Below are 24,536 nucleotides of genomic sequence, written 5' to 3'. Positions count from 1 at the left end.
TGTATAATTGAGAAAAAGCAGTAAGAGAAACGATAAAGCGTACAGTATTATCCTCTCTGGCGGTTATCCCGTGTTCCGGAGAACCCCTGTGGCCTGGGATGTTAGCATCGGTGGGGGTAGCGATTGGTGGGAGTCAGGTAGCCAATCAGCAACGCGGATGCGCGGCCCTAATGCGCGTAGGACCGCGAGATGCCGGGCTACCTCAGAACGAGCGTGGACGTCGGCCGTGTTGTGTGTATCCCGTACTGTCGCTCCGTTCTCTATTTCAGTGTGTGCATACATACACATATATACGTATATATATATAGAATACTTTTAATCTTGTTTATTATTTTGTTTATCTTTATTCTTCTCGCGATAAATAAATAATCGATAATATCGTTATTATTTCGGAGTGGTGTCGTAAATATATTTTGTGTTGTGAACGTAGAAGACAAAGAAGAAAATAATAAAGGAGAAAGGATCCAAAGAAGAATATCGCAAGGACGTCGGATGCTTCCGAACAAATCCAAACCCGTCGAAGAACCTGCTTCTGTCGCAGGAGGAAATTTAAGGATCATCACTCGAGCGTGTGTACTTATTTTTCCAGGTATTTTGAAGTTCAGTTAAACAAGTATGTTAATTTTGATATATATATATATATATCGTTTTACTGTTTCTCTATGATACAGTTAATGAAATAACGTTTAATCTAAATTTTGGATTATTTTGCTCGGTGATTTCGAACGTTGTGTTGTCTCTGTTATCTTATGAGTTTTCTGATTGGCGGATGAAATCGTGTGAAGTTGATGTTACTACGCGTATTCGTCAAGTACGGCAATACCAGTTTTTCCGCCTTTTTCCTTTCTTCTCTTTTCTTTTGCTCCTTCGTTTTTCCTTTCGTTCTCGAAGTGACGTTTAGTCGTCGGTTTTTTATTTTTTAATTGAAGTTTCATGAATACTGACAAGCAGTGTTCTGAATATTACTTTTTTTTTTATCACGTTTAGATTAATATTCGTTAGAAAGATGTGCTCTAATTTTATTTTTTTCGTGATAAATGTGTTCCGGAATAAGCAATAAGATAGGACACTATTATATATATAAACAGAAGTAAATATTCGAGTATTTATATTTTCGAACTTATTTTAAACGTCGAAGATTGCTATCTAACGCTTATCTTTTTTTTACCGTCTATAAATACACATAAATGTTTGTTTTGTTTTTCGTTTGCTATTTGTGTCAGATCGAATGTTGTTATTGGGCGCAATTCTTTAGTCGTGAGTATTTTTTTTTTTTTTTATGCACTAATTGTTATCACGTAACATATTACTTTATTAGTTGCAATCGTATAATTTGTTAATAATATCAATGCGCGTTTTGCACCAAAAATTCAACTGAATTGTTTTTTTCGATAATATAAACAGTAATGATTTTTGAAATGTTAACTCTTTCATGCGATAATTGTTATCATTTCGAAAAATAATAATTAATCCGTACTATGATATGTATTTTTTTTTTATACACATAGTTTTTGAAAAAGCGGTAATATATTTTGGTAATAACAAATCTTATCATTGTAAATACAAATCCAATCATTTTGCAGGTTCATTGTACGTTTAGTGTTAAAGTAATTATATAAAATTATGAAATTAATTGTTATCAAATATTATATAAAACGATATTGCAATCTAAACTAATTCCATACGTTTAAGTTACGAGAAGAAGGATATGGTTACTTAATTATAAAAGTCAAGATGGTTGATAATGAAACGATATCGTGAGAAATGTTTCGAGGTTAAGGAATGAGCTTTGACTTTATCAAGTTAATTGCTTATGGCGTGATAAAAGAAAATATTAACGAGGGTTTCCTTCGTATCTCAAGATGTACACTCCTCAGTTTCTGTAGAAACGTGGAACGTCTGGAAGCTAACAAACTTCTTCCTAGGACTTGAGAAAATCGCGCTTGAGGATTTTATCGGATTACGAAAGTGAGTCCGCTGCGAGTCTTTCAAAGTTATTCGACTTTGTCTTTAAGTTACAAGAGGTGTATAAAAGAAAAAAAAAGCGGGAAGAGGCGGAAGGGTGGGAGGGAGAAAGAGCGGGTAAAAGAGTTAAAATCTCGAAATAATTTCCTTCCAAAGATTCTTTTCTTTTTTTTTTGTTTTACACGATTTTAAAATAAACCGACGATACGAATCCTATGAAAACTTTTGTTTACAAAGTTACGAGTATTCCGCGTAGTCAAGTTCTTTCGTATTATCTGACAACGTTGAGAATCGGTTTAAAGATTTTTCGATATCGAGTCACAAAAACTAAAAAACAATCTATGAAAAGTTAAAGTGGGGTCGAAAAGTTAAACGATAGTATTGACGGATTAGTAAAAATAAAATGGAAAAAAATCATCGTCTTAGGGTAGATTAGAAAAATAATATTATCCAAAAATATTACTGTGGTTATATTATTTAATCTGTGGTAATAAATTATTCCATTATTATTTGCATTCAATCGTAGAAAAATATAACTTATATTAAACCAAAATTACAATATTAACATAAATAAATCTAAACTGTCGGTAAATTAAACGTGTGAAGAATTTCACGTGGAAGTTAAGCAAGAGATTCTGTACAAAATGGCGTCGGAAACTGGTAGAATCCAAAGGAACGATAAAAGTGGTAAGGGTGAGAGGGAAGGGTAACCGGATGTTGCAGCAGCACCACCAGCTTCGGAACATTTTTCCAGAAACGAAATGCCAGGAACGTGACATGTCGTAATAGAGTACAGAAAGATAGACAAAGATAGAGAGAGAGAGAGAGAGAGAGAAAGAAARAAAGAAAAAAAAAGAAAGAAAGAGAGAGAGAGAGAGAGAGAGACCATGATAATTAAGATCAATCGATCTCGATCGATCGATTGAGATTAGGTCCTGTCGAAGGAGTTCACTGTGGACCACGAGAGATAGGCTAGGGGTGGTGGGAGGAGAAAGGTGCGGGTGGAGACGAGTTTCTTCCTCCTGTTCTCACACAATGGACCGTTATTCGTGCGCTCACACTCACAGTAAACTCGTATTCGAGAATGTATTTGTACGTAGGTATATCGTGCCTCGATGCAGAAGGATTATTGTACTTGCCACGAGAACGGAGAATAAAGGGTTCTGGGAGGGTTAAAGCTAGTGTGGCGAAGCACCTTCGGAAATCGCAAACTACGGGAGAAAGGGAAAAAGATAAGGAAAGATTTCAACTTGGTTTGAACTTATTTCTTTTCCCTTTTTTTCCTCTTTATCTCTCTCTCTCTCTCTCTCTCGTTCTCTTTTCTGCAGCTGCACGCGCGGATGCAGATGCGTTTGTATTTTATTTCTTTATATTTTCTTTTACGAAGATAGTTAGAAAGTTGTAACGCTGTTAAATATTTTATCGAATAGAAAATTGATATTTCTCAAATAGTTTTCAATTGATTTAAAAAGGAAAGAAGAATAAAAAGAACAATGTTGCTCTATTTATTTATTTCGCGATAATCAACGAGAAACAAGATCGATCGATCGATCGAGTAATTCTTTTTTATCGCGAATAAAAAAATCAATGTTAAGTTTTTATATTGTTGGATGTTTATAGTCCGTGAAACCGTAACTAGGTTAAGAAAGGAGTTTCTCAGAGCGAGGTGGAGCTCTTCTGTTCGTAGATAGTGTTAGTAGGTGTTTGTAACGTGCGTTGAACGGTGATAATTAGCGAGGAACTCGTGTCGGTCTCGTGAAAGCTAACCTACCGTAAAGATTTCTCACTGTTCATTCACGATTACCGGTGTTGTGTAATAATCAAGTAAGGCACGTGCCACAACAGACCGAAGCATCTTCTTCTATCTTATTCAACTATCTTTCAATAAAATGTCTATGTCAATAAAATCACGATCTTTCATTATAATATCGCGATTTTTCATTTGTATCAACACGTAACGATCTTTACTCGAGACATTTTCAATCAATCCAACTCTTTTTTATATTTGAAAAATTATGTTAATCCTCTCACGAGTTAAACTTTACTGCATTATACTTGTTTATATTTTAGAAAATAATAAATACGAAAAATTACAAAATTTTGTTTTATAGCAATGATTGTAAATAACATTGATGTCATTAATTTGATTCAATTTCGTACATTTTAATTCGTATCTTTTCATCTTTTTTGTAAGTAAAAAATATAACCGATGATAACTTTGGGGTGTTAAAATAAATTTTGTAAATGCAGAATAAATATGTAGAACTTTGATATTTGTGCGTATAGCTTTTTCGAAAAGATTTACAAAATTAATGAAATTTAAAGAAATAAGAATTTTTTTTTTGTTTCACATCCATCGTTACAACTTTCATTTACGTCGAAGCAAATATCTTCGAGTCCGATAACAATAGTGATACTTAATTAAAAGCGACTAACGAGACGGATCTTTGGATAATCAGAGAGTCCCGTAATTAATTACGACTTAAATCGGCGTTGACGAAGGGAGGGATAAATTTATCAAGCATCACCTTTCTCACCTTACCATCTATCCTCTGCGATTATATTTCCTGAAGTTTGAATTTAGAGAACAGGGGAACTTGTACGATGAAAATGAATGATTGCGCGAGTCCTGATATCGAGAAGCAATGAGTCGACTCTCTTTCTCTCTCTCTCCCTCTTTTTATTTCTCTTTTCCTCTCTTTTTCTCATTGAGTTTGAATGAACGCGTTTGATGATAGTGGTGGTAAAGTGTCGGTGCTTGCTAACCAAGCGACCCTCCTTGCTACAGTAATATTTACCACCCTTTTCCTATCTTTGAGGTCTATACACACCCACGCACATACACACACACCCATGTGCGTGAAACACATAAACCATATTTTATATATCTATGTACATATTTTCTGCAGATATAGAGAGTGCAGGTTGCAGGTGTTTGTGTTTGTGTATGTGTATGTGTGTATATTTGTGTTGTCCACACTGCTACATTCAAAGAACACGCAAACGAAGCTCTAGTTGATAGGTTACGCCCTTATTTAGGAAAGAAGGGCTCACTAAGGGCCTCAGGGCTCGTTTCATAGCCGCGAGTCTTTCCTTCCTTCCAGCTACATACATACGATGCTGTTTCATGCGAAGATTATGAAGCTCTGCTCCCTAAAGTAGGCCAAGCCCTGTCATCACGTATGCGTAAAGGCGACTATCTTTCTTTCTTTTTTATGTGTATGTGTTTTTTTTTTGTTTTTGCTTTTTTATTTGTTTTGCGGATACGTTTGTTTTATTCTAAACATACGTTCGCCGTTGTTTAACCCATTTCCATTCTGGAGTCATTATTGAATGTGATACAGTATTTAATATTTTATATCAACTTTATATTAAAAAATAAATCTGTGAAAAAAGATAACTTCGTTAATTTGTATTTTTAATATTGAAATATACACTTGAATTTAATTAAAAACTCTGATGTTCTTTCCATGCGCAGTTTAATTTGAAACAATTTTTTTTTTTTATCGATGAATTTGTAGATTAAATTACTGAGTTTGTCAATGTTTATGAAACAAATCAAATACATAGGTAGTAAGGATTATTTTAAATAATAATTGTATTTTTTTATCGAAAAAAAATAATGGATCTTATTTTTATTGAACAAATCTTCTTAACATATGTGTAATTAATATTAATTTTAGATTTATAGAATATTTTATAAAATGTTTGATAAATCGATGATCTGTATGCACGCGTTTAAATTACTTTTGCAATAATGATATAAGTTAGATTGTGGATTTTCTATAGTAGTTGACTTTGGTAGAATGTTTTCTTTTAATCTCGTACGAGTTTCGAAGAAAAGAATTTACACAGCTGTTACCTCGTAACGGTCGTGTGTGACGCAGACTCGACAAAGTACGAAAAAACCAGGGTAAACGGGAAGCCAAACTTGGTCGTTTTTTTACTGTGCAGCGATTTCTCGAGTTGGAGCATATCTCGTGACCATGGTTTCGAATTTCGGGAGATACTGATAGTAAGAAAGTTCCGAGAACTGTTGGTATGGTAAACTCTCAAACTGTTCAATATTATGATTTTATTTGAAACACACAATTGTTTATTTACTTTTTTTTTTTTACATATTTCTTTTAAAAATTTTCTTTTCCGTGTATTATTTTTACATTTTAAGGAAATAATGTTATTATAATATTACATATAATTTAATATTATATATAATATAATATAAAATATATACATATGAGAGAGAGAGTGGATCGAAAAGTTTTGAGTCTCAAAAAAGAAAAAATGTTTTCATTCATGAAAGTTAGTTGAATCGAAAACAATTGTTTCTATGTAAGATTATAACAATTTTTTTCAATACACTCACGTATATATTTTATATTATTGAATATAGTATTATATTGAGCTGTTCCGAAATTAAATTACGTAATAATAAATTACCTGATATAATGAAAATATATAAAATATTTAAATATATAAATATAATAAATGTAATAAAAATATATAAAATAGTATATGTATATTGTTATTCTTATTCTATTTTGCTTTTTATTGAATTATTATTTACAATTAAGAAAAACATATAAACCAAAACAATAAATTATCTAATAAAAAGACAATCCCTAACGATAAATAAAATTAAAAGTTAAAAATAAGTATAGTATACGTATTACGTATAAATTATTTTTCTTTTATTCACTAAGTTCGATCGATCGAATCTGATTCGAACGAGATTGGCCTTCGCTAATATTATATTAAAATACCACGTAACCATAACTTTATCTTTAACGATCACTTTATCCCGAAGTAAATCTTTTTAGATTTTATCGACAGGATCAGAACGAAATACGCCTGAAGCTTTTGAAACATAGGTTTATATCGTTTCATTTCGTTATTCCTTTCATATCGTTTCCTATCGTTTCGCGAGCACAACTTCGAGAATGAAAATATATTTCAAGTGCTCCAGGAGAGTTTCGAAACTCTACCTGCTCATTTACATGATCCTTTCATTTTCGGGAGTGGCTGGGACTATTTTAAAGTTGTGCAGGAGATTTGAAAAATTATGTCTCGATAATATACATCGTCTTTTTTACGTTCGAAGCATACGATTGCGCAAATTTTTATTTTTTTACGTTTTTCTTTTTTCTTCACTGGAGATACCTGTACATTTCAAATCTTTCATTGTTTCTGATTTAATTAAAAAATCGATTAATACACCGGTTGTATTATTTATAATTTTATTCATTGTGTAAGTATATTCACGAATATATAAACGTAAAAATAAAATTAAAAAATTAACAAAAAAAAAACCAAAATGTTTATATAAAACGAAACCACGTGAAATATTTGTTTTCGATATTATAGATAATAAAAATATAATCAAGGAAATATTAGAAAATAAAAAAAAAAACATTAACCGACTCATCCCTTTTTATAGTAGTTTAAATTTGATCATCGAAGGAAGGGTTGCAGACCGAATGTGTAGATTTTATTACTATAACTATATCTGCCTATAGATTTTACGTTCGAAAAGGGGAACCCATTTCATGGTTATCACTTTCATAGACAGAAATTCACGGGCATTTAATGGCAGACAGCCGACGTTGTAAGGTAGAACGATAGAATTGTGGGTGAGGAAGGGGAGGAGGTGAGGAGGTAAGGTGGAAAAAGAGGTTGGGAAGTTGGAAAAATTCATTTCGATATCAAAGACCGATATTTCTTCGCTCGACGAAACGAACTTAACGTTTTAAAGGCAGTGTCGCGTTGCATCGAAAAAGACGCGAATGTAACTCGCGATTTATTGCTTTTTGCAGTACCTATACCTATATCCGCGTCTTATATTTCTATAAATTTTCTTTCGATGGATTCAGGAAAAGAAAAGGAAAAGTTTCTATTTATCGAAAAAGTTTATAGCTTGCCATTTCAACGGTTTTACGCTATTTATTTTTTCTTTAATCCAATTTTCATTTTGAAATATATAAGTAGAATTGTATTAATGATTTAATTATCGATCTAATCACATATGTTAATTTCATGGATATGTATTAAAGAGTTTTTCCAATTTGTCGTGTTTAAAAGTAACGAATTTTGGATAGTATTTTTCTCAGAAAATAAAGAATATACAAAGGTGAAATTTAATTGTCGTAATTATTGACCTTCGAAGAAAATATATCAAAATTTTTATTTAATTATATTTATAATTGTAAAAGTAACGTTTATTTGAACAACGTATTGCCAAACGTCTTTTAAAATACTTTCAGACAGTAATAATTTTCACAAATTTTCAGATATTTAAATAATTTTACAGTTAAAAACAAAATATAAAACATCTGTTTAGATAATTTAATTTATTATATTTTAAAATATTGAATGGAGAAAATAAATAAAAACTTTTATAGTTAATTTTATTGTAGTAATTAAGATTTAGGTTGTAGCGAAAGAATAATGAAAAGATTCGTAATGTTGATTGTAATTTGGTAATTAAGACATTTGTTTGATTGTATATTTAAATAATCGACACGTTCAGGAATGGACATGAGAATTAATATTAATATCGAGATGTATCGATAACACAATAGAAAGATTGTTCTTTGGAGGAAGAGGTTCATTACAGTTAATTAATTTCATTATTGAGATTTGCTAATAAGCGAAACTCAAGCCGAAGAGTTCGATTAAAGTTGTGGAAATTCAGCGTATAATAGAATTTATTTTCTATCTCTTTTCCCCCTTCTCATTCTTTGATCTTTTAATTCAACTACTGAGATCTCGTCGAAGCACAGAACAATTTTCATCATTCAACGATAATAATTTCAATTTTCATTAAGAAACGATAATATAATTCTCATCGTATTACAAGAATATTTCAATCTTTTGAATTAAAAAGTAGTGGCTTTTGTAAAAATTTTGTTCTCTGAAAATAGATAAGATACAAAATTAAAACTTGATTGTCTCGCCTTTTATTGATCTTTTAAATTAAATTTAAATTTGTATTAAATTGCTCTTATATACGATTGTTGATCTTTTTAAATTAAATTTAAATTTGTATTTAAACAATATACTTTTGAGAGCGCGTTTCAATATGACTACAAAAATTGATAACTTTTCAAACTTTATCGATTTTTTTTGGTTATTAAATAATTTTACAGTCAAAACAAGTGAGAAAAATATTTAAAAAAAAAAAAAGAAAAAACGATTATACCATAAAGCAAATTGATATATATTCGTGTCAGTTATTTAAAATACCTCTTTAAGTTGTCTCGTTAATTTCTCTCTCGTCGTCTTCTCGAAGATTCTAAAATACCGCAAAAGTGGTTATTGAAAATAGTATGAAAACCACGGTAGGAAGGAAAGGAAGGACGATAGCAAGGAAGGAGGAGTGTCAGCATGAGGTCGAAGGATTTCTCTGGGCACGTGGTTGATGTGTTGGACTTTGAGGGAAAAGAGGATGGGAGATGGATGGGAGATGGATGGATGGAGGGTGGAATGGGGAAGAGAGGGTCTTAGAGAAGCGTGAGACTTTTGCGGTGAGCAGGAGGCTGCATTTATGCTACGCGTGTCAGACGAATGTGTTCGAATAGATTATAAATCTGCGGTCGCAATTTCTCTACTCGGTGGCCGGTTTTCATTTTAGCAGGAATATTTACATGGAAGACTGGATATGAGAAAGAAAGAAAGAAAGAAAGAGATAGAAAGCGAATATCACCAAGTTATCTCTTTTTAGCACACACAACACATAAAACGAAATCGTTCGAGTTTTCACGAGCAGAATGTACATACGTAATATATATTACATTTAAATACGTGTAAGAGTTTTCAGTCAAGTAAAATAGGTAGTCTTCTCGAAAAATTCATTAAATGTTTTATCCAAAGGACCTGCGATTCGATAAAAGAAACGCTGACTTTTCTTATAAGGAAGAACTCGTTTAATTAAAACCTTGTGTATATTTATCTTGACGTATATTTAATATTTCCTATCCCGGTTAGTTTTATTTAGAAATAAGAGAAAGATATTATCCTAACGAAATATATATTGGTCGACGAATCAAAATATGAACTGCGAAAGAGAGTGAGTAAAACATATCCGGTTAAATAAATCCGAACGAGACCTTCGAACGCGACTCGAAACGAAATTTAAATTATCATCTGCGAATCACGTGACACGTGCAATCATTTTTATCGTTTCATATTTTTTAATCGTTCACGTTAAATTTAATTATTAAAAATTTATATCCTTCTACAACGAAATATTTATTTCCGGCATAAACAAACAAATATTTTTCACCGGATAAGTAAGTATCCGGCTTCTTTTTTTAATGTTTCACATCAGATGAAATATTTGAGCGAATTTTTGTCTGTAGAAAATAAAAGGAAAATAATTTCTATTATTAATTAATACTTGATCGTTCATATTTCGAATAAAGAATATTATAAAAGTCTAGTATTAAATTGTAGATACGAGCTTTCAGAAGTTATAGCTGCTCGATGAAAGTTCCTGTAACAAAGGTGTCCAAGTTCTCGTAGCAAACTACTGAAGACGGAAGTTTCGACGTTCTCCAGACTAACCTCGACAATTCTCGTTGAAAGGATCGTTATCCGTTGGTTCGCGTAGAATAAGAAAAGAATAGAAATTCTAGAGCACTACCTTACGTGGTCCAGAATTGTCGTCGTTTGAATATTGTTAGAAATATATTAGATAAAGATAACTCCTTGTATAACATGATTGTTAGTTTATTAAATAATTATTATTATATACTAACTTATGTTACATAAAAAAAAGAACTAGTATAGAACATAGAGTTGGATTATAAAAATTAATAAAATTAATTACGTATCTCCTACAATAGATAGAAAATAAAAAAGATAGTGTAGAACAAATACGAGGTTGGGTAGATCAATTTTTGGTGTATTTTTTTCTTAAAAGTTTTTGAGACTACGTAGAATAATAAAAGTGAATTTTGACCGATAACAATAAATTGTTTCTATGTTAAAGCTTGCAAATTTTTAATTCACCCAAATATATTTACATGTTTTAAAAACCAATGTGCGTTGAAATATCAATGTTTCATATACCACGAATATGAGAGATATTTAGAATTAAAAAATATTATCTTATTTTCCTACGAAAATTGGACGTAGCATGCGTTTCCATTTAAAAACTTATTTCATTTCACGTTGCATCAGATTTACCCAGATTTTTCAATGATTTAAGAATGAAATTGTGTTGAAGAAGATTTCGTTACAATTTTCAAACAATTTTAGAATGAAATCGTTTAATAGGAATGCAGTATTATACAGAATCTGCTTGTAAATTGTTTGTGTGTATGTATTGTTATTTCATATTTGAGAAAGAAAGAAAAAAAGAGAGAAAGAGAGAGAGAGAGAGAGAGAGAGGGAGAAGAAGAAAGAAAAAAAACGAGATGCTCAGTGAACGCAATTACGTTTGCAGACATTTTACGAGGAGTGTTCTCTCTTCGGGATCGAGCATGAAAATAGCCTTTCTAAGGGATGATTTACGAGAGGGAGGAAGAGAGACAGAGAGAGAGAGAGAGAGAGAGAGGGGGAAGGAGGGCAGGGGGCCCATCCATAGTCCTCTGCTTATTTCCTTCCTATCGTGTCTATTGTATTTCTCGTTGCGTGTTCGCGTTTTCGTACAAAGGAAGAGAAAGAGTATACGTGTTACGTTTAAAATGAACCACGGGAACTAAGTTTTAATATAATGAATCGATTAGTCAAAATGTGTTGACAGGGCCATAATAGGTGCACGTTTAAATTCTATCAAGGACAGGAAACGTCGTTCGTTGGTGACGTTTAGAATTTAAATCATACGCATTATAGTTACGCATTATAAATTATAGTTAGAATATTTTCGTAAGAAATTTGTCGATAAGTCCAAATTTTTATTTCAATAATATTTTATCATTAAATCGAAATAATATTTATAATATATGATTGTGTATTAATTCAACGCTAAATCTTATCAACAATTTCTACACAAACCTTCAGAGAGAGAGATTTCTAATCGTAAAACGAATAAAAAAAAAAGAATAATATTGATATAATAAATAACAATCAATTGATAATCGTATAATCGTTTTAATTAGCGTTTTAATTTAAATTAGATCAATTTTATTTCCATTAAGTATTACAGAGCATATCGTCAATTTGAAGAAGTGTACAAAAAAAAAAACAAAGACGGGTTGATATAATCGTACGATTATTATCGGTCGGTGTTCGAACGAGAATAGGTCATAGGTTAATCAGTACCTCTTTTCTTTCTTTTTCTCTCTTATTCGCGTCACGTCAAGTATGAAAGAAGCCACTTCCAACAATAAACAGCACTATATTCGAGCTTCGGTTTCTCGACTGTAAAAGACGGGCGTGGCGCAGTGGCCGCAGCGACGCCCTTTGTGTTTCTACGCTTTTCTCATTCTCTCTCTCTCTCTCTCTCTCTCTCTTTCTCTTTCTCTCTTTAACATGGACACACATACATAGAACATATTGCCTTTTGTTGTCTATCCCGTGCTAAATTTTACTCTAACTCTCCTCTCTCTCTCTCTCTCTCTCTCTCTCGTAGTACTCGGCCAATGATCGCATTCATGTCAGAAAGTTTAACCGCAGGAACGAGAAACGTTGTATATGTTACCGTCAAACCTGGAAATCCGCCATTGCTAGTATTTCCTCGGCATTCTCATCAATGCAAAGAGCATTCTGATGAAGTCAAAAACAGAAGAATTTTTACACTTTTTCCTAAGCATTGAACATAATATTTTGATATTCTATAGAGACTTTGAAATTACTATTTAAACAACGTTGAAAAGAATACATTCTCGGGCACAGACACACACAGCCATACGTAACCCATAACAACCCATACAGGTAAAGAACATTTCGTTCTAAACCTGTGTATCTTTCGATACGAAAAAGAACAAAAGATACAGATCAATATCAGAGATTGCAATGTTGTAAATTGTGCAACTTTGCTATTTTTTTTGAAAAGATTTGGTAAATATTTTTTATACTAAAAATGAATAGATTTTAATGAAACTTATATTAAATTAAAGTACACTCTTTTGTCTACGCGTAGAATACTTTGTCGAGTATTATGTTTTCAATGCTTAGGAAAAACTGTAAGAATTCTTCTGTTTCCGACTTCATCGGAAGGCTTTTTGCATTGATGAGAATGCCGAGGAATTACTTACAATGGCGGATTTCCGACTATGACGGTAACATATATGCTTACATATACGTATATATGTTCTGGTATGTATTACGCATGTGTAACTTATCTATACATTTATACATTGGTTCAATCAATGTGTCTGTCTATCTATCTATCTATCTATCTCTTTCATTCATTCTTGGAGAAGGGGTTAGTGCTTTCACTGCTTCCCAATGTTTCGTCTGGATCGGTCACCCTTTCGTTATTATTGTGGTTTTGTGTTTCTATTACGAGGGCTATGTTGAGCTTTTAAGGGACCGTCATATCCTATGTTTTATTTACTTGATCGATTAATCATGTTCTCTTCTTCTCTTTTTTTTTTTCTTTTTTTTTTTTTCGTTTTATTTCTCTACTTTCGTCGAAATTGCTACCCTTCTTTTTTTCTCAGATAGATTGATATAAAATATAGAAACTCTTTAATAATAGATTAAAATAATTTGATGAAATAATTATTATAATAGCTTTGACGTATTTGTAATTTTATTGAAAAATTTTTAAGCGATTTTAGGAAATGTTTAGGATAGTAAATTTGTAGAAATATTAGGTTAACAATGACAATTTACGAAATTGGTCATACTTGAGAAATGCATGTTGATCAATAAAACAATATTTCATTCGAATCGGACAAAGGCAGTTTGCCTTTTTGAGGAATAAAAAAAAAATAGACCGATGAAATACACCGATGAAAACTTTTATATTATTAATATATTTAAAATCTAAAATCTTTCTATTTATTCATGATATCCTCATAATTGAAATTTAATTTTTTTTGTAATGATTACGAGGGGTTAATCGTGCATGCTAATTTTAAATATAATAATAAATCATTTAACAATTTTTTTGATTGAAAACTAATTCGAAGTCCAAGGAGTTTTGTAAAAAAAATAAAAAAAAAAACGATCCTCGGAAGCTGTAAAATCGAGCTGTAAAAAAAGATCTTCCAACCGATATCTACTTTGTGGTTAACAAAGAAAAGATATACGATTTGGTTGGTAGAAAGAGAGGTAAAGGTAGAAGAAGAATTTTTCTGCCATATGGCAAATATGGAGAAAATTGCAGCTCGGAGGGGTCCAACTCTCTTGGTTAAAAGTTTTTACACCAGAAAAACACAACGAATACGTTGAGTTATGCGCAGCTGCGTTTTCTGCTTCCTTCGACAGTCCGAAACACCCTTTTTTTTTTTATTTTTTTGTATATAATCATCGTCATAAAGTAATTGCGACCACTGACATTTCGGATTTCGTGCCCTACGTTTTTCTTTTTCTTTTTTTTATGCCTTCCAGCATATTTTTTTTTTCTTTTCGATATCTGTTGTATCGATAACAATCTTTTTTTTTTTTTCTTTCGATTTTTTAAATCTCTTATATTTTATTTATATGTACTTAATATATTATTTAAAAAAAAATGTCTCTTCAAATTTATGAGCTTAATTTTAGAAAATTTTTCATATTTATTCTGATAATAGTTAGTAAACTTTGAAAATATCGTTTCTTTAATGTAAATAAATTAACAAATTTATTGATTAGTGTAATAACATATAATTATCTGGTATCTTGATTTTACTTTGATCAGGTGAATCTAGATGAGGTTATGCATTCGGTGTACTGCTTTCGGTACAGCCTTCGAAGTTATTTTTGTCATTTGGGCGACCCTTCAGTTCGTGTTGAAGAAGAAGACGAAGAAGAAGAGTTTGTTAGCAATGGAGTAGAGGATGGGCCCATGATAAATTTATCTCTTGGGATCTCTGCTTCTTGTGGTGCTTTGGTATCAACGAGTTTTTCATGCCAGATGCATCGCATATGCAGAAAAATAAATTATAAGATGGGTTTAAGTATGGGATGGGTGCATCAAGGTGATTCGAAGATTTTTTTTGAAAGAATAAAAATAGATTTTAATTATTTTTTTTCTATCGACGATATATATATATATATATATCGTGGTGTATCATCATGAACAAAATATTCATTTCTTTTTTTTTCTGTTTTTTTTTTTGTTATTGATATTTATATCTGTGATTGGAATCAATACGGAAAACATGTTGAGTAGTAATATTGGTTTTCGATCATTGAAAAGAACGTTTGCATCGTCTGGATACGATGAGTTGCAGCACCAATAGCAGCAGCAACTCGCCAGCTGAGGTCGCGTAATTAAAATGCAGTAAATTTTATCGGGCATCGGGCCAAGCATTCGAACGATTGGTAGAGAGGTCCTCTATACTACAGAAAAAAAAAAATTAACGAGAGAGAGAGAGAGAGAAAGCTTCATTCATTGTTACTAATTAATCGAGATGCAAGAATACTCATTAATGTGGAGAGATCAATTGAAACATTTTTTTATATTCCTTCTTTTTTATATCTCATTTTAAGTTTATCCTTATTCGGTTGTATTATTATAATTATTTTTTTTTTTTTTTTTTTCAAAGTTATTCTTAAATTCGAACAAACAACATTACAATTGTAGATAATTTCTATAAAAAAAAAAAAAAAAAAAAAAAAAACAAAAAAAGATTGAAAATTAATTCAAATCAAATTAGAATATAGATCACATAAATCGATTGATTCTTTATCGAATTAAATTTGGTAAATCGGAAGAAATATTTACGTTAGATAGATGAGAAAATCTTTAGGAACCATTCTATAGGAATGTATGCGTGTGCATGTGCGTGTATACAATGTTATATATATATATTTGTGTACGTGTGTGTGTCGAGAGAAGGAGAGAATGTGTGGGTGCGTGGGGTAGTAAGAAAGGAAAGAGAACGAAAAGCCGGTCTTCGATGGTACACCTGCTCCGCAGGTATGCGAGATCCACTCCACTCTTCTCTCGAGTTCTTCTTCGTTTAAATTTTGTATCGGCGCTCTTGATATATGGCTATGCATACAAGTAAATACGGTCGTACTTACTTTCGTACGACGACGTAAAGTTTCGTTACGAATTGTTCGAAAGTTATTTTTATTCTTTTTTATTTTCTTTTTATATATATATAATTATTTTTTTTAATAATCTCCTGCCGCGCGACCTCATTTTTAACGACTTTGTGTCTTGTCGTGCGATATTTCGAAGAATACTTATCTATAATTAAATGAATATAAAAAAATTAACTATTTTCTTTTTCAATTATGCTATAGTTATATCAGCATTGATATTACGACAGAAGAGAACATTTCATTATTATTATTATTATTATGCAAATTGGGAATGATTGTAATCTATATTATTATTATCATTCTCATCATCAATATTATTATTATTATTATTATTATTATTATTATCATTATCATTATCATCATCATACGGATACATACTAATTTTATTTGATCATTACTTAACAATTTTATTGGCATTTTATAGATAAACATTATCTTATAGATATTATTATAGTTATTACGAATGAGTATTATTAACGTTATTATTACAATTACGAATGTACATTCATTTTATTTGATTATTTCAACACAATTTTGTTGATACTGTGTTTTATCTTAGTCAAGGGAAAGCACGATCTCTCCTCGCATAGAATATAAGAGGATCTTGCGGTTTTCTATATTTTCTCCCTCTCTCTCTCTCTCTCATTTTTTTTCTTCCTTTCGTTGGAATGCAAAAATTTTGCTGGCTCTTCCCTCTTTTCACGTATTCTTGCGTCGCCTTATGAAACTTGAGAACTATGGTAACTGAGGTAGTAGTAGAAGAAGAAGAATATAAGAAGAGAAGAAAAAAGATGGAAGAGAGTTTTGAACAAGGGGGTTTCGTTGCACACACACACACACATACGTGTGTGTTATACTGCTGTGCTGCATTGAGAAGAGAAAAGCGAGTAGAGGCTATCGTTTACACGGCCAGCATATTTTAAATTACAAGAAAATGGCGCACACTCGTTTTTGTGCTTGCACGGTGAGCTGTTTGTCTGGTATATATCTGTGCATTAAATTATAGTTTATACGATGGATCGGACCGACCCATCGATGATCGCGTTTATGTGTCGGTGGTAGAGATATTTCCACGCCTATCTACCACCTATCACTTATTTTTCTTTCTTTTTTTTTTTTTTTTTTTTTTTTTTTTTTATATATCTCTTTTATATTTGCCGCTTTTATCCACTCGATCAAGTGATATAACAGTCTTATATAATCATTTTGACTCGGTATCTCTATTCTACCCTCTAACAAAGAAGAACCCTCTGACCATATATCGAATTTTTTTTATAGTTTTCTCTGTCGACTAACTTTAAAATTCAAAAATGTTATCACAATATTTTATTAACTCTAAATGAATATTTTCTTTCTTTAAAATATTGTCCTACGTTGTTATATATTTCATTTTAATTGTTAATTCGTTCGTTCAATTTCCTTGATTGTTAAATATTTCATTTTTATCTTACGTTCTTGTGTTAAATCTATTTAATCGTAATATTATTTCTCAATTTAATAATGTGTTTTATATTTGTAGCTAATATATGCTGTCGTATTCGATTAAATGTCAGTCGCAAATGTGTTAACACGTTCCTGAAATTAAAAAATATATCACAACAGCAAATTATTATTATTATTATTGTAATTTGAGAGTTAATAAATTTGTATTGTTATTTCTAACGTGTCAGATAAATTCGAAGAATTATTAGAAATGTTTCTATCGACAGTAGTATTCTGTAGCACGAAATGAAACCGACATTGTATATCGTTGAAATTGGCTTAGAAATTCTAACTCTAAATCGAACTTTTCTAACTCGAACCGAAGTTGTTGTACTTACACACTTACATTTACACTTTACTTACTTACTTTTCTTTAATCTTCGATAGAAAGAGAAGGAGAAGGAGAATGAGAATGAGAGAGAGGAAGAGAGAAAGAAAGAAAGAGGAAAAAAAAAAGTAAACTTTCTTAACTCGAATTTTTCCCGATAGCTAAAACGGGGCTGGGGTGGGGTTGAGGGTGGTGGGTGGTGGGTGGGGGGGGTAGAGAAGTTTTAAACGTAATTGTTGAAATACCGATCGACGAAAAAGAGGGAAGCGTTTTAAATCGTCGCACAATAGCACAGTTCTCTGCAGAACTCGCAGGAAACCTGTTTACTGATCGCTCCGCCTCATCCCTTCTCTCATTTATTTCTCCTTTTACTCTTCATACACGCAATAGAATCTCGACGTATTTTTTTTTCTCTTTCTACCTCTTTATTTATTTATTTCTTTCTTTCTTTCTTTCTTTCTTTCATTTTTTTTTGTATTTATTTATTTCTTTATTTCGCTCTCTCATCTGGTAGCACGTTTGCCATTGTGTTGAACAGGAACACTCTCGAATCGTTTTGCAAACTCTCTTCTCTATTTCATTCCCCTTTTTTCTTTCTTTTTTTTTTTTTTTATTTAGAAAACACCTTGCATATCTCCATTTTATTTAACGTACCTTGGAAAGAAAACGAACGAACGAACAAGCGAGCTTTCATAATTCCTTTTAGCAATTTTACGTACATTTTCATTCTAACGTGTCGCATCATATTTTTCCCCGATGAACCTAGAAATAAATGGTGTTTCTAGTCGTTGATTTCTCGATGCGCTTTTCCATCCTCACTGAAAGTACGTCGAACTTTACTTTCCGGTCGATATATACACTCTTTATATTCTCTTTCTCTCTTTTTATTTCTATAGTTTTATCAATCGAACCATCGTATTCTATATTTGGCGAGAATGCCATACAGTGTAAAGTTTATGCTCGTTCATTATTTAAGAATAGAATTAAGCGGACACTGACATTATTTCTATTCTAGATACTATGTATATTAATTATAACTAATATATATAAAGATTAAATATTATTATCTTTTTACTTTTTTTTGTTTTTTTTTTTTGTTTTTTTTTTTCTATCTTTCTATCTCAACGATATTTTTCTTTTTGCAAGTTTTATTTTAAAACGAACAAACAAAATGAACGAACGAACGAACGAACGAACGAATAAATGCGTTTCTGCCTCGCCGGTAAATGTTTCTTTCACATTTTCGGTGATTACACGCATCGCTAGAACCTGTCTTCTCCGTCAGGATTGCATAACAACATCACTGCCATTGTTATCGGTCGTCCACGGACCAATGAAAACACTTCCGTCTCCGTGAATTTCCATTTTTTCGCTCGCTACTTTTCTATCTTTCCATCTCTTTTTCTTTTTCTATCTCTTTCTCTCTCTTTCTCTCTCTCTCTCTCTCTCTCTCATTCTCAATCGTTAATAGACGATTATTTCAAGTCGAGTAAACTTTCATGCTGGGTTGCTCAACAATAAACCGGAGAACGATGAAAGAGAACGACGTTGCAATCACTGCGAGACACCTGCCCGGGTAGTTCGCTGTTCACCAGATACCCGAATTTCCTTTCTCTTCTATATATCTTTCTCGTTTATTTTTTTCGCCATTTTTTTTTTGTTTTATCCTTTTTCTCTTTCCTTCCTTTTTCCTCCCTACTCAATTTCGAAAGATATATATATACGTAATGTATACGTGCCGAATCACAAAACCCTTCCAATGTTTTATCGTTTAATTTTTTCCACCATTTTGAAAATGTACTCGCGATCAGGCTGAAATTTTAAAACAACAATTTTCGCAATTGCGCACGAACCGTGATGAACGTAATTTTTGATTTCGTTTTAATCAATTTGTTGATTCAACCCCAGTGAGTTAACTATATAAGATTTACATGAACACAGGATTCGCAAAAATTAGGAACATTTCATCTCTATCGATATTTATTTTATACAAAATCATTTTTGCGATAAGGTTTGCATTTGTATTTGTATTTAAGAAAAAAAAGGTCGTTTAATGTATGTGTATTTAAATACACATACGCACACACACACACACACACACACACACATACACCCGAGTTAGTATTTTCGTAGCGATTTCCTTTCTCGCTCTGATTGACTCCATTATGACATTATAAATGTGCCATAATGCATTATCGATACTGATAAACGAACTTAGGTATTTCCCATACACCTTTCTCCCTTCAAGCTGGGTCGGTTATTCTCGTTAAATTTCGCCGAGACTCGTTGATGCGTTCAACGTTGCATGCAAACGATGTTGTGCAGTAAAAACATTTACCGCTTCTATATTCGTCTCCTTCTTTAACACACACATACATATTCATTTTAATAGCATGAACTATATAACGTTGATCATTTTACATTTAATGTAATATTCGACAAATATTCTCGAAATATGAAGATGGTTTTTATAAAGGAAAATGCATCTACTACGATCAGTCTATGAATATTTCAGATAATTATGATAAACGAGACTAATTTGTTGAATACATTGATAAATTGTCTATTGTTCAGGTTAAAAATCATTTATTCTGTATGAAATTATTTTTATCATTCATTTACGATCATGTAAATAATAATTCATACTCGAGATAAGAAATATATTAATATACGATTAATATGAAAAAAAAAAAAAGTGCTCGTATATAGTATCGCGCAGAAATATTAATTATTACGCGTGGAAAACCTTGAAGGGAAGAAAAAAGAAAATAAATTGAAAAATATCGAGGAATATCGATCGACATATATTTTTTTCTTTTTTAAAAAATATCTTGTATCTTTTTTATTCATCGTTGGAATACTTCATTGTCTTATCAGTTCACTTATCGTTCATCGAGTGGTTCGCCCTCTTGCCATTTTCTATCTGTTTCGTGTATTGATTTTTTTATTTTTTATTTTTTTAATTACAATTGCAATTGCAATTTGGAACATTACTCGTTCGTGTTCGAATCATTTGTTTGCGTATGCAAAATAATTGAACTTTGCCATTTCATAAGTCTTCTCTAACCAACCAACCAACCAACCAACCAACCAACCAACCAACCCATCAGGGAAAGTGATGGTGTGTGTGCGCGCGCGCGCTCGTTCAAGCCATTTAATCACCGCGTTGTTTTTAGACAGGACACAACCGCCGCAAGTGTTTTATGCAATCACCATTTCAAAAACTGTTTGCTTGTTATAACTTTTGATAAAAATAAAATGTTTCATTTCTGTTCAAAGTTTTACTCGGGACTCGGTTCGTTTACGATTTGTTTTTAACAATTACTGCAAATAAATTGATCGAACAAATTCTAAGTAAAATTTTGTATGTAACTTATATTTATTCATTTTAAAATTAAATGTGGGTCGATAATAATTATAGCAATGAATTAACAATAAGTCAAAAAAGAATTCAAAGAGTTCAAATTGGTTAGATTAGTGGTTTTCAAACTTTTGAAAGTTTGTACCACGTAAATAAAAATCAAAAAATTATATGTATCACCATAAAAAACATATTCCGATTAAAAATCAATACATTCTAAAAGAAGTGTGTATAATCAACAAATAAAAGATATCTAATTTATATTATTTAATTATATTCGTAAATGTGTGTGTGTGAAATATGTCACAATATTAAAATACATCTTTCTCAACATTTATTTAATTATTTCGTGTAAAAATTGTATCACCGAAAATAACGTAATGTACTATTAATGGTACATGTACCATAGTTTGAGAAACGATGGGTTAGATGATTTATATAATAATAATAATAATAATAATACTAAATCATATAATTTAATTTTACTTACAATTAGTTTATATTATCATAATTATCGGTAAATATTTAATCTTAATAAACTTTTTACTATAACACGTTAAAATCGATGGAGGAGGGAGATTTATCTTCCTTTTTTTTTAGGTTTAAGATCAAATAAGATACTCTTGGTAGATAAGCTTAAATAGGAAAATGCAAATGTAGAATGGGGTGGTTAAGTAACAACGAATGACACATTTCTAATTGTTTAATTAATCATTGATTAGGTGAACCGAGAGAGACCATGCAGATGTTTAAAATGTGCAATCGGTAAACTGAGTACAAGATAATTAAAATGAAAAGCAATTAATTCTCTTGTGAAAGTATCTCGGTGTATAAGTAGTAGAATGCAACGTCCTTTATTTTTGTCATTTGTTTTTATTTTTCCTCTCTTCTCTCTCTCTCTTACTTTTTTTCTCGTATCTCTGTATACCCCTGATATATTTTTATCTTTAATCTTTCTTTATTTCTTCCGTTTTATTTTCCCTTCTTTTTTCGAATTATCAACAAGCTTCGCGTATATTCCTTCGAAAAATATCTCCTTGCGTAAGTAAAATTATATTGCACGTAGCAATAAACAACGTGATAACCAAACAAAAAACTACAAATAATATATATTACCTACGAGAGAAATTTATTTTGAAATTAATTTAATTTCATTCGTTAAAATTCATAAAGTATTATTTATGTATTTTTCGTTAAATTATTTAAACTCTCTCTCTCTCTATCTCTCTCTCTTTATTCATAGTTGATCATAATGAATTTGTATAATACATACGCGAGTTATTATATTAAGTCATTCAAATAAAAATAAAAATGCATACATATATATATATATATCATAAAAAAAGTACATAAATTCGAGTGAAATTTTTTCGATTTTAGTTGGGATCTCTGTCAAACATGTCGCAACGATTAACCTTGCATTATTTTCATCGGAACGATACGTGCTCGCTGGGTAATAATCCGATATGCAGATTAGCCGTTGGCGTTTCTAGTTCGTTAGAATGCACATTACGCGCCGATAACACCATCACTACCAACACTGCCAAAGTTATTTGTCGTGTTGCTTTTACGATCGGCTTTTCCACCTTCTCTTCCTCTTTCTCTTCTTCCTTATATTTATCCTCCTCTTTATCCTACTCATTTCATTACGGCATCTCTCTCTCTCTCTCGGTACCTGAAATTATTGGAAAGTAAGGTTGTGTTCCCTCTTTTTCTTGTTTACTCGCCATAGGCACCACGAAATATTTTCTCCTTTTATTTTTTACCTCCGACTTTTTATCCAACGTTCATCGTTATTTTCGATTAGCTCTTATCGAAGAATTTTGTTGAAATGTTTATTATACGTATACGTATACACACGCGTACCGTATAAATCGTAGAAATATTTGATTAATTATTTATTGTAATTTAATAACATTTCATTGAATTTGTATTATTTACATTTATCACAATAAATATCTGTATTTTCAATTGCAAATTCTTTTTTTTTTTTTTTCTATTTTTTTTTGCTTAATCAGTATGGAAAAGTTTATTCTATTTTAAAAAATGTTCAAATATTTGCAGTTATTTATTTTGCACCACTGTCCAATCAGCATATGCCATTAGTATTATTCTTTTAACAAGTTTATTAATATTTCAATAAATCCTTATTAAAACAATTCATTGTTTTTTTTTTTTAACTATTTAACGGGCTTCTCCAAATCATCAAAAAATCTTCTTTAAACGTTTAATTCATTATCAGAAATTTGATTTTATCCTTCTTTAAATCATTACTGCATAAAAGAAATCATGCGAATCACTATAAAACTATCATATACGATCGTCGAAAACTCTATTTCTTCTGTTATTTTTGTTTTTTTTTTTGAATAAAATAAAAACAGTTTACTTGGTTATTTTTTTTAACGTAGTTGACACCGCGCTCGTTAATGTAATATTCATTATGAAACAAAATTTTGTATTATTATTTCTTTATAAAAGCAATTTTAAACCTTATTGTTTAAAATATATATAATATTTTATAATATAAATATAAGAGCTTATTTAAAAGTTACTTAGTATGGAATGTTCGAATCAACTCACTCTATATCAGAGAATTCGATTTGTCCCTTCCCCCTTTCTCGCTGACTGCTTTTCTCAATATAATATCGACTTTTGTGATGTAACACGAATGGATACTACTTCCATCATGACGAGATTTATATACTATTTAGTTACTCACCCGCGAATGACAACTTTCTCTCTCTCTCTCTCTCTCTCTCTTTCTTTCCGTCATACACCCTTGTATTCTGTCTATGAAATAGTATGACGTTTCACTCGAACGCATTTAGATCTATATATATTTCTCTCCTTCTCGTTCCATTAACGTTCACATCTGACACCCCCTATCGATTTTCAATGGTGTTAACGTGGCGAGAAATGCACCAGTTATTTAAACAAAAAGTAAGACACGCTCACTCACTCATTCACTCACTCACTCACTCACTCACTCATTCTTGCCTTCTTTATCTTCTAATTATAACGAACGTTGTTTCATTTAACACGTTATATTCTTAAAATGTTAAAATACAATAAATATTTGTATTGCGTCGGAGTTTTTTTCATTTGTAATAAATGCAAGTGTACATATGCATAATAATGGCAATGAAGATTCATATTTTTTTATTCGTTTCTTTTTTATATATGTGTTAATAATTGTAATATAATGATGTTTAAGTAATAAAATTATACAAATTTATTTTATAATATAAATCATAT

The 24,536-nt window shown here is 31.0% G+C and overlaps 1 protein-coding gene across 9 annotated transcripts in view; it reads left to right on the top strand.

Annotated features, from left to right (window-relative positions):
- The first annotated feature begins 204 nt into the window (after nucleotides 1–204).
- The window catches only part of LOC106784729 (protein tincar), a 153,943-nt gene continuing 129,611 nt past the window's right edge, over nucleotides 205–24,536 (top strand). For 7 of the 9 annotated variants that reach the window (XM_014744569.1, XM_014744574.1, XM_014744573.1 and 4 more), the window contains exon 1: nucleotides 205–589. The gene's annotated coding sequence lies outside the window, so the exon portion shown is untranslated. The remainder of the gene's footprint in view (nucleotides 590–24,536) is intronic. The other 2 variants (XM_014744571.1, XM_014744570.1) reach the window with 1 other exon arrangement.

The sequence above is a fragment of the Polistes canadensis genome, unplaced genomic scaffold, assembly GCF_001313835.1.
Source record: "Polistes canadensis isolate GaletaPanama2010 unplaced genomic scaffold, ASM131383v1 scaffold_39, whole genome shotgun sequence".
Lineage (NCBI taxonomy): Eukaryota > Metazoa > Arthropoda > Insecta > Hymenoptera > Vespidae > Polistes > Polistes canadensis.
Note: the sequence above shows the minus strand (reverse complement) of the source record. Positions and strands in the feature narration are given on the sequence as shown.